The 13,157-nt window shown below is 35.0% G+C and overlaps 1 long non-coding RNA gene across 1 annotated transcript in view; it reads left to right on the top strand.

The window, feature by feature from the left end:
• The window catches only part of LOC121012518 (uncharacterized), a 120,399-nt gene extending 107,742 nt beyond the window's left edge, over positions 1–12,657 (top strand). The window contains exons 6-7 of the long non-coding RNA XR_005782156.1: positions 11,130–11,319; positions 11,411–12,657. This is a non-coding gene — a long non-coding RNA (uncharacterized LOC121012518). The remainder of the gene's footprint in view (positions 1–11,129; positions 11,320–11,410) is intronic.
• Positions 12,658–13,157: the final 500 nt, after the last annotated feature.

The raw sequence follows: 13,157 nt of genomic DNA, 5'->3' as shown, positions 1-13,157 counted from the left end.
TATATATATATATATATATATATATATATATATATATATATATATATTAGTATAACCCACCCCACACCCCATGTTGGAATTATGCCCGGGAACCCACAAGAGGCCTTAGATTCTAATGACCTCTGAAAAGATCTTCAAATCAGGTCACATTGTGAGTAACTGGGGGTTAGGACCTCAGCATATGAATTGTGAGGGGACATGATTCAGCTCATGACACCTATTCAGGTGCAATACACCATCAAAGATTTTCCCTTATCCTCAGCCTGTGTGTGTGTGTGTGTGTGTGTGTGTGTGTGTGTGCGCGTGTGTGTGTGTGTGTGTGTGTGTGTGTGTGTTATTTAGGTTATTTTAAGAGAGGGTGAGTGAGCACAAAGTCAAGCTGGGACAGAATGTATGGTTCTCACATATTCTCCTCCTTAATAGTTGCTTTTAAGAAATTATCAGCCTAAAAACTTAGTTTAAAAAAAAATCTCTGAAAACTTAAAAAATGCATTAAACTGGAAGGCAACAGAAATCTTTCTATGGGAGCATAATTCTGTTTGATTAGCTCTTACCAAAGACAAACTTAGCAACAAAAATTTACCACTTTCCATTCTGGCAGTGACTCAGCATATTATCATTTATAATAAAGGCAAATTGCCTACTAATTCCATATATTATACATGGTCATAGAAATCCAAAGGCAAAGTTTGTCTTCCTGTTTCCTTATAATAAAAATTCATTTCCATCTGCACCCCAGGAAGGCAGAGTTTCCACTGTTTTTTTATGCTAAGTTTTGACAGTACTTATACTAGGAATCAATGGATAAAATAACACAATGCCATATGATCATCATATATCTCACAGATAGAAATATCAATTTTAGTGCAATGGAAAGGAAGAACTCTTGAAAATATGCCAAAAAGGAAATACATATATGCAAAAACATATTGGATACTACTGTATTTAAAATATTCTGCACATCTGTTATTAATCTTCCTCTGCTATGTAAAAAATAATTATATTAGCTACTGAAAATCAGGAAAAAATAGATTTAAAATCCTGAGGGGTGTTGTAATATTCCATAAATATTCAGGCCAGCTGGGCCGGTTTCACAGGCTTTGAGAAAGGCAAAACTATATTATAATGCCTACAGTGGGTTTAGTGCTGTTTGCCTGAGAAGTGACCTATTAGTGGGGGGAGTTAAATAAAAGTGCAAACAACAGAGGATATAATCCATTTATAATCCTAAGGCTAGGGTTTATATATGCTAATATTTCCAAGAAACTTGGCAAAGAATCAACAATGTAATAGCTCCCTGCTCCCGAAGTATTTGAACTATTATAGAATACAGATCTCAGGATCACAGAAATGTCCTTAGTGTAGTTTTTAGAGATAAGTGTCTAATATTAAGAAAAAGAAGATATATTCTGGTGGGAAATCTTAATTTCTGAATTTTTTTTCAATTTTGGAGTGCATGTATGCTGATAGAAATAACCGATAGAAAGTCTATCAAGAAAAGCAACATACAATGTACAGTACTTTTCTAACTCCCAGAATTCCAAGTCCGATTTTACGCTTTTCAAGACACTTATAATGTTAATGATAATATCTTTAAACCCTAAAACCTCTTAAATGTGTAACCTGATCTTTTGTGCACACAGAATGACATGCTGAATGTGTTTTGCAGTATGCAGTTTTGCAGGTGCAAGTTCATTGGGAATTTCTGCTAGCAGAACAAAATTCACAAAATCATGGTTCTACAAATATCCTCAAATTTAAAATTGCCCAATTTAGACTTTTCTCTTTTTCTTTAAGCAGCTTGTTGCTTCTGGGAAGATTATACACCTCATGGATGCCATTTGTAAAGAAGCTTCATAATCATATCTGTCTTCCTTCCTTCTTCCTTGACCAAATTCTAATCAGCCTCTTCTGAGCTCTTTAACAACTATCCATCAAATTTTGGACTTCTGTGTTCACTTCTGTACTGTCCAATTTTAGCAAAATTCCTGCTAACTTAGTTTAACCAGAATTCTCCACCCTGGAAAGCTAATAGTCCTTGATATATGATCAGATTCCCTATCCTCCAACATCCCCCAGGGGATATCCAAACACCATGGCCTGTCTTCAGTGAGAATCCTGTGGGTCTGTTTAGCTAGAATCCCTCCCTTACTCATGATATTTTCTCTTAATTAATTTTCTATCCATTGCACACACACTCCTATTCTTTGGCTATAAATTCCTACTTTTTCTTATTGTATTCAGTATTGAGCCCAAACTCTCTCCCTCACTGCAAGGCACATTACATTGGTCCCTACACCTATCCTGGTAGCTTCCCTAAATAAAGTCTGCCTTATCATCTTTATTTTTATTTTTTTTTTAATTTTTTTTAACGTTTATTATTTTTGGGACAGAGAGAGACAGAGTATGAACGGGGGAGGGGCAGAGAGAGAGGGAGACACAGAATCGGAAACAGGCTCCAGGCTCCGAGCCATCAGCCCAGAGCCTGACGCGGGGCTCGAACTCACGGAGTGCGAGATGGTGACCTGGCTTAAGTCGGACGCTTAACCGACTGCACCACCCAGGCGCCCCTGCCTTATCATCTTTAACAAGTATCATGAATAATTTTTTTTCTTTAATACTTCCTCCTTTCCTTCTTTCCTTTCATCTAACCTTCATTCAATCTTTACTTCCATCCTATCTTATTCTTATTTTTCTTTCTTCTTTCCTTTTTTTGTAATAATAAAATAATGTCTATTAAAGGTTTACTATGCATTGCTGTGTGAAACTTGTTTTGTTTTGTTTTAGTGATGAAGCATTTCTAAATTTATGTAAAAGATATAGCAGATATAAAGGAAGAAGTCCAAAGCAAAGAGTATATGTAAATTCACAAATTGATCCCCAGGATATTCATTCAATCTGGCAATAAATGTAAAATTCATAGTTTATTTGTGTACAATTCAGGCTAATTTCAAGGTTAAATGCTTCTCTAGGAAATTAGAATAAATAGCATTCATCAAAATTTATAAATGATTTCCTGTGAAGTTATATTAACTTACAAACCTAAAGAGGAAAGGGACTTCAGAACTCATCTGTCTAGTCATAACTTCACTAGTCAAAACAAGGAAATCAATCATTTTATGTATTCATAAAGCAATTACTATTTGATGTGCAAGATATAAGGCACAAGGTGTGGTATAAATGTGAAACCACGTGATTACACAGTGGTGATATATCACATTGTATTAAGTAGGGACAATAGAATAAAAACAATGAAGGGCATTTTTTGTAATGTTTATTTTTGAGAGAGAACGAGCAAGGGAGGGGCAGAGAGAGAGGGGGATAGAGGATCCAAAGCAGGTTCTGATCTGATAGCAGAGAGACGAACACAGGGCTTGAACTCACAAATCATGATCATGACCTGAGCCAAACTTGGATGCTTAACCAACTGAACCACCCAGACACCACATGAAGGGTGTATCCAACGTAAGACAGTATATGATAATCATCAAATAGTAATAGGAACAATTAAAAGGAAAAGGAGCTCTCTGTGGGTCAAGCTGTCAGGGAAACAGAAGTGAGATTGAATTAGAATTTTAAGAATTGCTAAGCTTTTGTTAATAATCTAAGTTAAAACATATTTTAGGTAAATGAAGAATATTCTTACATTCTTCTGTAAGCTATAAAATACCAAATTACCTGACCTCTCCATCACTACCATCATACATTAGTATGTGCATAATAGTATATTTAAAATTATAATATATGGGTCTCTGCCCCCACCCCTTTCTGACACAGAGCTCTACAAGGCTTGCAAATTCCTGAGGGATAAGAGCATTAGGAGTATCTTCTGTTCTAGTGAGGTAACTAGATGGGCTACAGGGTGGGGCTACCCTCCTTGAAGACCAAGCCATAATTAGAGGTTGGAATAGTCAACTTCCATCACCCTCAATTTTCTGGAGGAGAGTGAGGGGCTGGAAATGAAGTTAATGATCAATTATGTCTACATTATGAGACCTCCATAAACGTATCTGTCTTCATCTGGCTCTTCATTTATCCTTTATCATATCCTTTACTAAACTAGTTAAATGTAAGTAAGTGTTTGCCTGAGTTTTGTGAACTATTCTAACAATTAATTGAACCCAGGGAGAAGGATGTTATGGGAACCTCTGATTTATAGACAACTTGGAGAGAAGTTGTGGGCAATCTGGAGACCTACTATGTGTGATTGATATCTGAAGTGGGGGGCAGGCTTGTGGGACTGAGTCCTTAACCTGTGTGATCTGACAGTATCTCCAAGGTATTGTTGGAATTAAGTTGAAGTGTAGGAAACCCAGCTGCTGTTTCAGGTTTCTCGGGGTGGGGGACATACACCTGGCACCAGAAATGTTGTGAATATGCCAGTAGTGTGAGAGTAAATGAGAAACATGGAAGAAGAACTGGTTTTCTCTAGTGTGGTATACAAATTAAGGATATCTTCCCCTATTATTCAGCTCTCCCTAAAGCCAAACAAACTAAAACAAAGCTATTTTGCCCTCATTTATTCATCATCTCTCTCATCTTATCTCAATGAATTGCTTTTCCAAAACAATCTAGAGTGTTTATGTTCTGCCACATTTTTCTGTGAGTATTCATGTAGTTTATTTATTAACTGTTACTACTATTAATAGTTATAGTATTAGTAATACTAATTACTAACAGTAATAGTAATACTAATACTATTACTACTGTATTCATGTAGTTTATTTATTATTGTACCTTTGATTGCATCAAGGTATGCTACACAATAAGAAAATGAACCTTCATAGTATTAAACATATGCTGAACTTTTATAGAATATATGTAAATTTTTATTTCATTAATTTGAGAAGAATTCTCTACCTGTGATTTTTTCCTTTCTTTAAATATTCTTTTATTTTAAGCAACAGTGTAAAATATTCTTTTATCTAATGATGACTTTAAGAATAGAATGTCACTAAACAAAAATTCACTGTCATAGAGCAGGCCAGTATTTTTTTTAATATAGATTGTATATTTATAGTTTCTTGTCACCACAGAAATCTATATTGGACAAGTACCAAGTGTGTAATAAATACCTGACAAACAAAACTAAATATCTCTTAATAAAAAACTCATCAAATGTCAAAAAAGCTGGTTTTTTTTTTTTGTTGGTTTTTTTTTTGCCAGTGACTACTTATTTGTTGAATAATTAAGTAAAACCACTTCACCAAATAGTGGGGGTTACAATTAAAGTTCACTATCTGCAAAGTGGAACTGCCATATTTCTTTGGCTCCACATTTTGATTTCTTTCAGTTCTGTAATCAGAGACCCAAACTGTCACCTGCAGTCTCTCAATCACTCCCATTTACCTCCCCACACTTCACCTTGAAGCCAAATTTAATAACTAAGCTTTAAAATCTGAAAGCTGGGGCAGGCCTTATCTTTAGCAACATGAATAATGTCACAATTTTCAAAAAAGAAAATGCCCTCAACTCATACAGCAAGATTAAATTATATATTTACTCTGGGTTCTGGGCATAGAAAATGTCAATGGGCTATTCCAAATCATCTTTATTAGCCATGATATAAAGATGTCATCAGGTATCATGTATTATTGATGTCTTTATTGTTTTCTTTTCATACTATGATCAATAACAGGAGTATAAAATTTCCTGCCAGTTACTTGGTCATCTTGTAGCCTTATGGGATAACATAGAAAACTCAAGAAGATTTGCAATTGAAACATTATTTACAGGAATGCATCCTTTAGATGCTGAGCTAATACAGTACTCATCTTGATTTACTAATGAGGTAAAGTCAGTGAAAGAGTAATAGCAAATATGCACTCAGAGTATATTTCCATCGCTTTCCTTTTCCCTTGGCTCATCATTTTATTACTGAATTGGATGGCAAAAACTAAATAGCCTTTGAGCCCACATCAGCAATTCTATAGCTACTCAAAATATATGTTGTCTTGCTATTATTTTATTTTAGATCATAACCTTTTTTAGTTTCTGAAATAAATTTGAGATTATCTCAGTGTTGATCATTCAAAGTAGGTGAATTTTCCCTACTTTGAAAGAACAGAGTGTCCTAGAAACATAAGGGTCAAATCACAGAGCACACAGATAAACAAGAGTTTCCCGGGCCAGTCATAATTTATTACTTTGAAAAGTATTGTGTCTTATTAAGACTCCTTTAGTTACCTATTAGAGAACATAGTGAAGCTGGCTTAAACCAAAACCACAAGAGTTATTAGATTAGCAGAGAGCTACTTTCTGGAATATAAGGGCAGGAATGAGTCTTTCCTCCAGATAGATGTAAAGTAATCAGAAACATTGGAGGTATTTTTCTCTCTGCTTTTTGACTTCTTTCTTTTTTCTTTCTACACATTATGATTGCACTATTATGCTTCTTGGTGATCCTAACAAAATGTTGCCAGTACAACACTCCTGAGTTTATATACTGTGTGTATATAAATATATTCATAAACCTTGGATTATGAGTAACTTGTTCTGTGACTGTTCTGCAAGATGAGCAAACATTTCTAAGAAAATTTAACTTGATAAATGAACAATGTCTTGCAATCTGAGTAGTATGTGACAACAAATGTCACATGATCACAACTGAGTCAATGGTTCTTGAAATTCTCTTTGATATACAAGTGCTATGGATTACAAGCATGTTTCCGGAATGAATTATGCTCGCATACCAAGGTTTTACTGTTTATATACTGTATAAATACAGTATATATGCAGTATACACACACACACACACGCACACACACATGCACATATATGTATAATATAAATATGCCTTAGTGCCAAACATACAGAAACCAACTAGCTGATTTCTTATCTGTGTTTAAATGTTGCAATACAAGTGCTCTCTATTATGAATATATCTGCCTTTTCAAAATCATCAGGTTTAACTTATTTGAAAGTAACTTATTTGGCATTTTTGCATTTATGATATTCAGGGATTTGGTATTTTGATTCATGTAACTTTAAAAAAAAATTTTAATGAGTATTTTTGAGAGAGACAGAGATAGAGCATGAATTGGGGAGGGGCAGAGAGAGAGGAAGACACCGAATCTGAAACAGGCTCCAGGGTCTGAGCTGTCAGCACAGATCCCTACACAGGGTTCAAACTCACGGACTGTGAGATCATGACCTGAGCTGAAGTCAGATGCCCAACCGACTGAGCCACTCAAGCGTCCCGATTCATGTAACTTTTAAATAGTAAAATAATTGTAAAGAAAATGAGACAAATACTTGAATTGTTACTAGTTTGTTGGGCAAAGTACTTGAATAATGTGTGTATTTAATATGCCTACATTTCTGTGTGTATGGAGTTTATATTGGTGAGAATGTAAGACCCATTAATTTCTCCAGAAATAGTATTAAAATATTCTTTGTTAACATGATGTTTGTTATATTGACTACTATGTAACTAAAATGAGTACAACTCTGTGCATTTGATTAAAGATATAATCTTTATATCTTTATAAACTAGCACTGTTCATATAGTTTTTAAATAATGTGTAGTAAAAACTTTTGGAGTCTCAAGTCCTATACACAGAAGAGTGTTACACATTCTTCTATTGATCCACAAACTCTCTTGAATTAGTGTATGTTTACTTATTACAACAATAGAAATCATGAATTATAGCTATAAACTGGTTGATGTTTTAGCATTTACTAATTTAAAATCTGCTTGGGTTGTTCAGTATAAATCTTAATATAGAGAAAGTCAGACTTCAAGATCTGTCAAAAAAAAGTTCAAGTTCTTTCACAGTTAAAATGCTACTTTAATTATTGTGAAGAAAATAAGACACATGTGCAGAAAGCCCTTAGAAGAACCGAAGCATTCACCTCTAGCTGATCTCTAGTCTCAATGCAAGTGGAAAATGAAGACTAAGGCAGAATTTTATTTTCTTAAAATTTTTTTAATGTCTATTTATTTTTGAGAGAGAGAGACAGAGTGTGAGTGGGTAAGGGACAGAAAGAGAGGGAGACACAGAATGTGAAGCAGGCTCCAGTCTCTGAGCTATCAGCACAGGACTCAACACGGGGCTCCAACCCACAGGCCATGACATCATGACCTGAGCAGAAGTTGGATGCTTAACCTACTGAGCCATGCAGATGCCTCTAAGGCAGAGTTTAATGAGCATGGCTAAGTGTTGAAGGAGTGTCCCAACATAGAGCCAATCTGCAAAAACTCTTACCTTTGCTTTCATTTATTTTGCAATAGGTATTCAAAGAAATCTCTGTCAAACTTTTTGTGTATGTGTTCTCTCTCTCTTTTCCTCTCTGTCTCAGCTCTTCAAGTACAAGAAAAGATCTGTGAAAACACAGGCTGAACACAAAGCTAAAGGAATAGATACTTCAGAGACCATGCATTGAAATGAATACAGACTTTACAAAAATACTTTATGAAATTGGGACACTTGGGTGGCTCAGTCAGTTGAGAATCCAACTTTGGCTCAGGTCATGATCTCACAGTTGTGGGTTCGAGCCCCACATCAGGCTCTGCATTGACAGTTCAAAGCCTGTAACCTGCTTCACATTCTGTGTCTCTCTGCCCCCCACCCACTTGTGCACGTGCTCTCTCTGAAAAATAAATACATAAACATTAAAAAAATTCTTTATGAAAATTACTTAACAAGGAAACAGCCATAGCCTACAGCAAACAACAAAACAAACACTGAAGAAGAGGAGAATATGATTTCTAGAGTCTCCATATTAAAATACTCAAATTTCTAGTTTAAACAAAAAATATGAATAATGAAGAATGAAGAATATATGGCCCATATACAGAAGAAACTGTTCCTGAAGGAAGATAGATCAGAATTATTATACAAAAACGTTAAATCAATGTCTTAAATATGTTCAAAGAGCTAAGGAGATCCTAGATAAAGATGTATAGGCAACCAGAAGGAAAATGTATGATCAAATAGACAACATCAATAAAGAGAAAGCAAACCAAATAGAATTTCTGGGCCTTAAAAGTTTGACAAATGAAATTCACTACTAGAGGATTTCAATAGCCAATGTGAGCAGACAGAAGAAAGAATCAGTGACTTGATGATGGTGAATTGAAATTATCTGGTCTTGGGAACAGAAAGAAAATATAAAAATGATGAATAAAGACTTGTGAGATACTGTTAGTGAACCAAGAGTAGCATAATCACAATCCCAGAAGGAAAGAAGAGAAAGAGTAGGGTAGAAAGAATATTCCAAGAAATGACTAAGATATGATCAAAGACATGTATCTATTCTTTCAGGAAGCTAAATGAAATCCAAAAAGGATAAATACAAAGAGATCCATGCCAAGGTACATTATAATCAAATTATTGACGGTCAAGGACAAAAGAAGAAGCAGTGTGAGAACAGTGACTCATCATGTACTGGGGTGGGGGATGGGGCGTGGGGGGTGGGTGGAATCCTTAATAAGATTAATTGCAGATTTCTCATCAGAAGCCATGGAGGCTAGGAAGGAGTGGGATGGAATGTTTAAAGTGTTGAAAGAAAAGTAGGAAAAAAGAACTGTCAAGAATTCTGTATGTGTCCAAACTATCCTTCAAAAATGAAGATGAAATTAAGACATCCAGATTAAAGAAAAAAAAAAAAAAGCTAAAGGAATTCCTTGCAAGTAGTCCTGTCCTACAAGAAATGCTAAAGTTTGTCCCTCAGACTTAAACGAAAGGATAATAGACAGTAATTTGAAGCCATATAAAGAAATAAAGAACTCTGGTAAATGTAACTACATAATAAATATAAAGACTGGTATTATTGTGTTTTTGGTTTGTACCTGTTTTCTTTATTTTCTACATAATGTAAATGATAAATACATAAACTAATGTTATAAATCTATGATAATGTGAAAGTAATATATAAAGATGTAATTTGTGACAGCAACAGCATAAAGAGGTATGTGCACAAGGTCATGGGTAAATATTAAATACATATTACCAAGTTCAAGAAGGCAATCTGAAAAGCCTTCTGTATGACTCCAAATATATGACATCTTGGAAAAGGCAAAACTATTGAGACAAGAAAAAGGATCAGTGGTTGCTAGGTGTTAGGGAGGAGAGAAGGATAAATTAGTGGAGCATAAAACATTTTTATGCAGTGGAACTACTCTGTACAATATTATAATGTTAGGTACTTGTCATTATACATTTATCAAAACTCATAGAGATACAACACCAGGAGAGAACTCTAATGTAAACTATGGATTTTGGGTGATGGTGATATGACAGTATGGGTTGATAAATTGTAACAAGGGTACTGTTCTGGTGGGGGATTTTGACAGTGGGAGAGCCTGCATCTAATGTGGACAACCGGGACAATGGGAAATCTCTACACCTTCTGCTCAATTTTGCTATGAACTTAAAACTGCCCTAAAATACAAAGTCTATTAAAAAATGTATGACAGAAAGCCAAAACAATGTTTTAAAAAATTGAACTAAAACTACAGAGGCAAATAATGATTATATTTGAATAAGAGATTTGTCACTTGTTTTTGGTAGCAAAAAGTGAGGGATTTCATGGAGGCCAAGGTAAAGGAGAAGAAACCACACAGAGCAAATAAAAATCTCTCACAGAAAAAGATGATGTCTTGTATTCACCCCAGGGCAACCAAGTGAAAGCATATAATGCAGCCTCCCTGGTTTCAATTCTGAAGGCCCAACATAGATATCCCATTGGGAGAGAAATGAAACAATCTCGCCTTGCCCTGCTGTGAGCCTTCTCTCTGTAAAACCAACATCAAGTTGTAATTAGAAGTACCCTAGGTTGGATGACTTTGAAAATAGGGCCCTTCTTCCATAGCAACACAAAAGGCACTCTTTCCATGAGTATACCTTGGAAATAGCATATCCTCAATAAGCACCACAGCAACATGCACCCTATCCTTGTATCCAAGAAATCAAATAGTTTCTAAGTGGTTGCTAACAAGCCAGCAGTAATTTTTATTTTTGTCTAACATCATGTAAGAGTGGAGGGATTTGAAGGTATAACCTTTGGTGTTTATAACAACGATTTCTTTTCTAGATATAAGTGCTTACTTGGTCATTATAATAGCAGTATGCTTAAGAAAATGTAAAAATACATAAGGAAAAAGCTGACAGTTCTCTTTCTCTTAGATTTACACAGCTGGTTCTTAGAGCAGCAGTGGACCTCTTGCATCAATTTGAAAGTTGATTTCAATCAACATTGATTGCCCAGTCTGGACCATTAAGCGCATAAGCTGATTTCAGAGAAATGAAATATGATGGATGTAGAAATCAGAGTGGGAAAACTCAAGAACAACAGGAAGAAATCAAGGGTCCTAAAGTAAACAAACCCATTTACAACTCTTTACTAATTAGCATTTTTTTTCTTTTAAGTTCAGCAGTTTTGTTGATTGTTCTTTTCTTCTTTACAGAATCTGAATCTAGAGAATCTGAAATGCAATGCTTCCTAAGAACTATATAATGGTAAAGAAATTCATAGCATTCCTAGTAACATTCCCCATAATGCAAGTTCTGAGTACACAGGGAAGCAAGAGGAGGCAGTACAGGGAAACCCACAGAGGGAAGAGGGAACACTTAGACATTTGGGGGCCAGTGAAATTTTGTTCACTTTACGATAATGCTTTCATTTCCCTCATAATCTGGAATTTAAATATCCTTTTTAAAGCCCATCAAGTATCTTCCCTACTTATGTACTTAGTTTTCTTCAAACAATAGGGTACCACTGTTTAGCGATCCCTGAAACCCATCACCCTTTCATTAATAATCAATAACAACAAAAATAGAAATAGAAGGCTTTAGGCATTTAGAATTTAAGTGAGTTTACAATGAGATTAAATGTACGTGTTATACCAGTTACCCTACATATTTTATCCTGTTCCCACACAAGCTTAAAACGGCAACAGAGAAGGAGAATGAGGGTCCACAAATTAGGTAAAAGGCAGGGAAGACAAAGAGAAAGATATTTAAAAAGAAAGAGTTTTCAGCAGTTTGCATGGCAGTCTTCATATTTTTCCAATGGAACAGAAAGCTATCTACTATTTTAACATATACAAGAAGTAAAAGGCAAGTCTCAAAGAGCTTGAAAACTATTTAGTGGTTTACAAGAAGTCATTTTCAGTACTTTTATTTCTGTGTTACAGGTTCTTATATCCTTCTGGATATTTCCCTCACTTCATCAGAAGAGACAGGGATTCTTTATTTCCATGTTAATATTCTGTTCTTAATACCCTGTTTATATTCCTCAGATCTATAAATGTCCTCAAACTTTCATTCCTTATTTCAGTAAGACGGAGCACATATATTTAACTAAAGCCATAACTTTAATCTTTGTGTTGCACAATTATAACACAGTTTTGGTTTAATGAATTATAAAATCTTGAATAGCATAAGGTATAGGCAGGCTTATTTTTGCAAAATGTATTTGTGACTCTTCACTGAACATTTAAAATATGTATTCAAAAATTGTAGTGGGATTGCAGTTTACTGAAATGAACTCAGATATATACAGAAAAAGAAAATTTTCTTTCCTTAAGAGCTGTGTCGATCTCTTTTATGAGCCATCACAGAGCTCTATTAGTAGAGAAATGAGTTTTTACCATTTTAAATAATCTTTTGATTGAAATATTCTTCTTTCATTATAAATGATTCTTTTGGATAACTAGATATGTAGTTAATCCTTCAGAGTTCCATCGTTTCTGTTTCTCCAAAATGACAGATAGATATATTAAGTGAATCACATGACTAGTGATTGGTCCTGACTATAGCCTGGGATTAAGTGGAGGGGATGCCAGTCAAAGCATCTACACCTGCCCTCTCCACATTGTCCTGGATTCCTTTCAATTAGGTGACTGTGTACAAAGTGTAAATATTCTAAGAGGGAAATGGGAAGGTAAAAGTGGCTTTGCCTTTTTGAAACTATCTTTGCAATTCATCAATCATCGTTTACATGACATTGATTAATTAGAAATAAGTCATTAAGGCCAGGTCATATATTTTTTTTAATTTTTTAATGTTTATTTTTTTATTTTTGAGAGCAAGAGAGAGCACACGCGAGAGAGGGGTAGAGAGAGAGGGAGACACAGAATCTGAAGCAGGCTCCAGGCTCTGAGCTGTCAGCACAGAGCCCAATGCGGGACTCAAACCCATGAACTGTGAGAT

This window comes from Herpailurus yagouaroundi, unplaced genomic scaffold, assembly GCF_014898765.1.
Source record: "Herpailurus yagouaroundi ecotype Mexico unplaced genomic scaffold, PumYag 29, whole genome shotgun sequence".
NCBI classification, from domain to species: Eukaryota; Metazoa; Chordata; class Mammalia; order Carnivora; family Felidae; genus Herpailurus; species Herpailurus yagouaroundi.
This window is presented reverse-complemented; position numbering and strand designations above follow the sequence as displayed.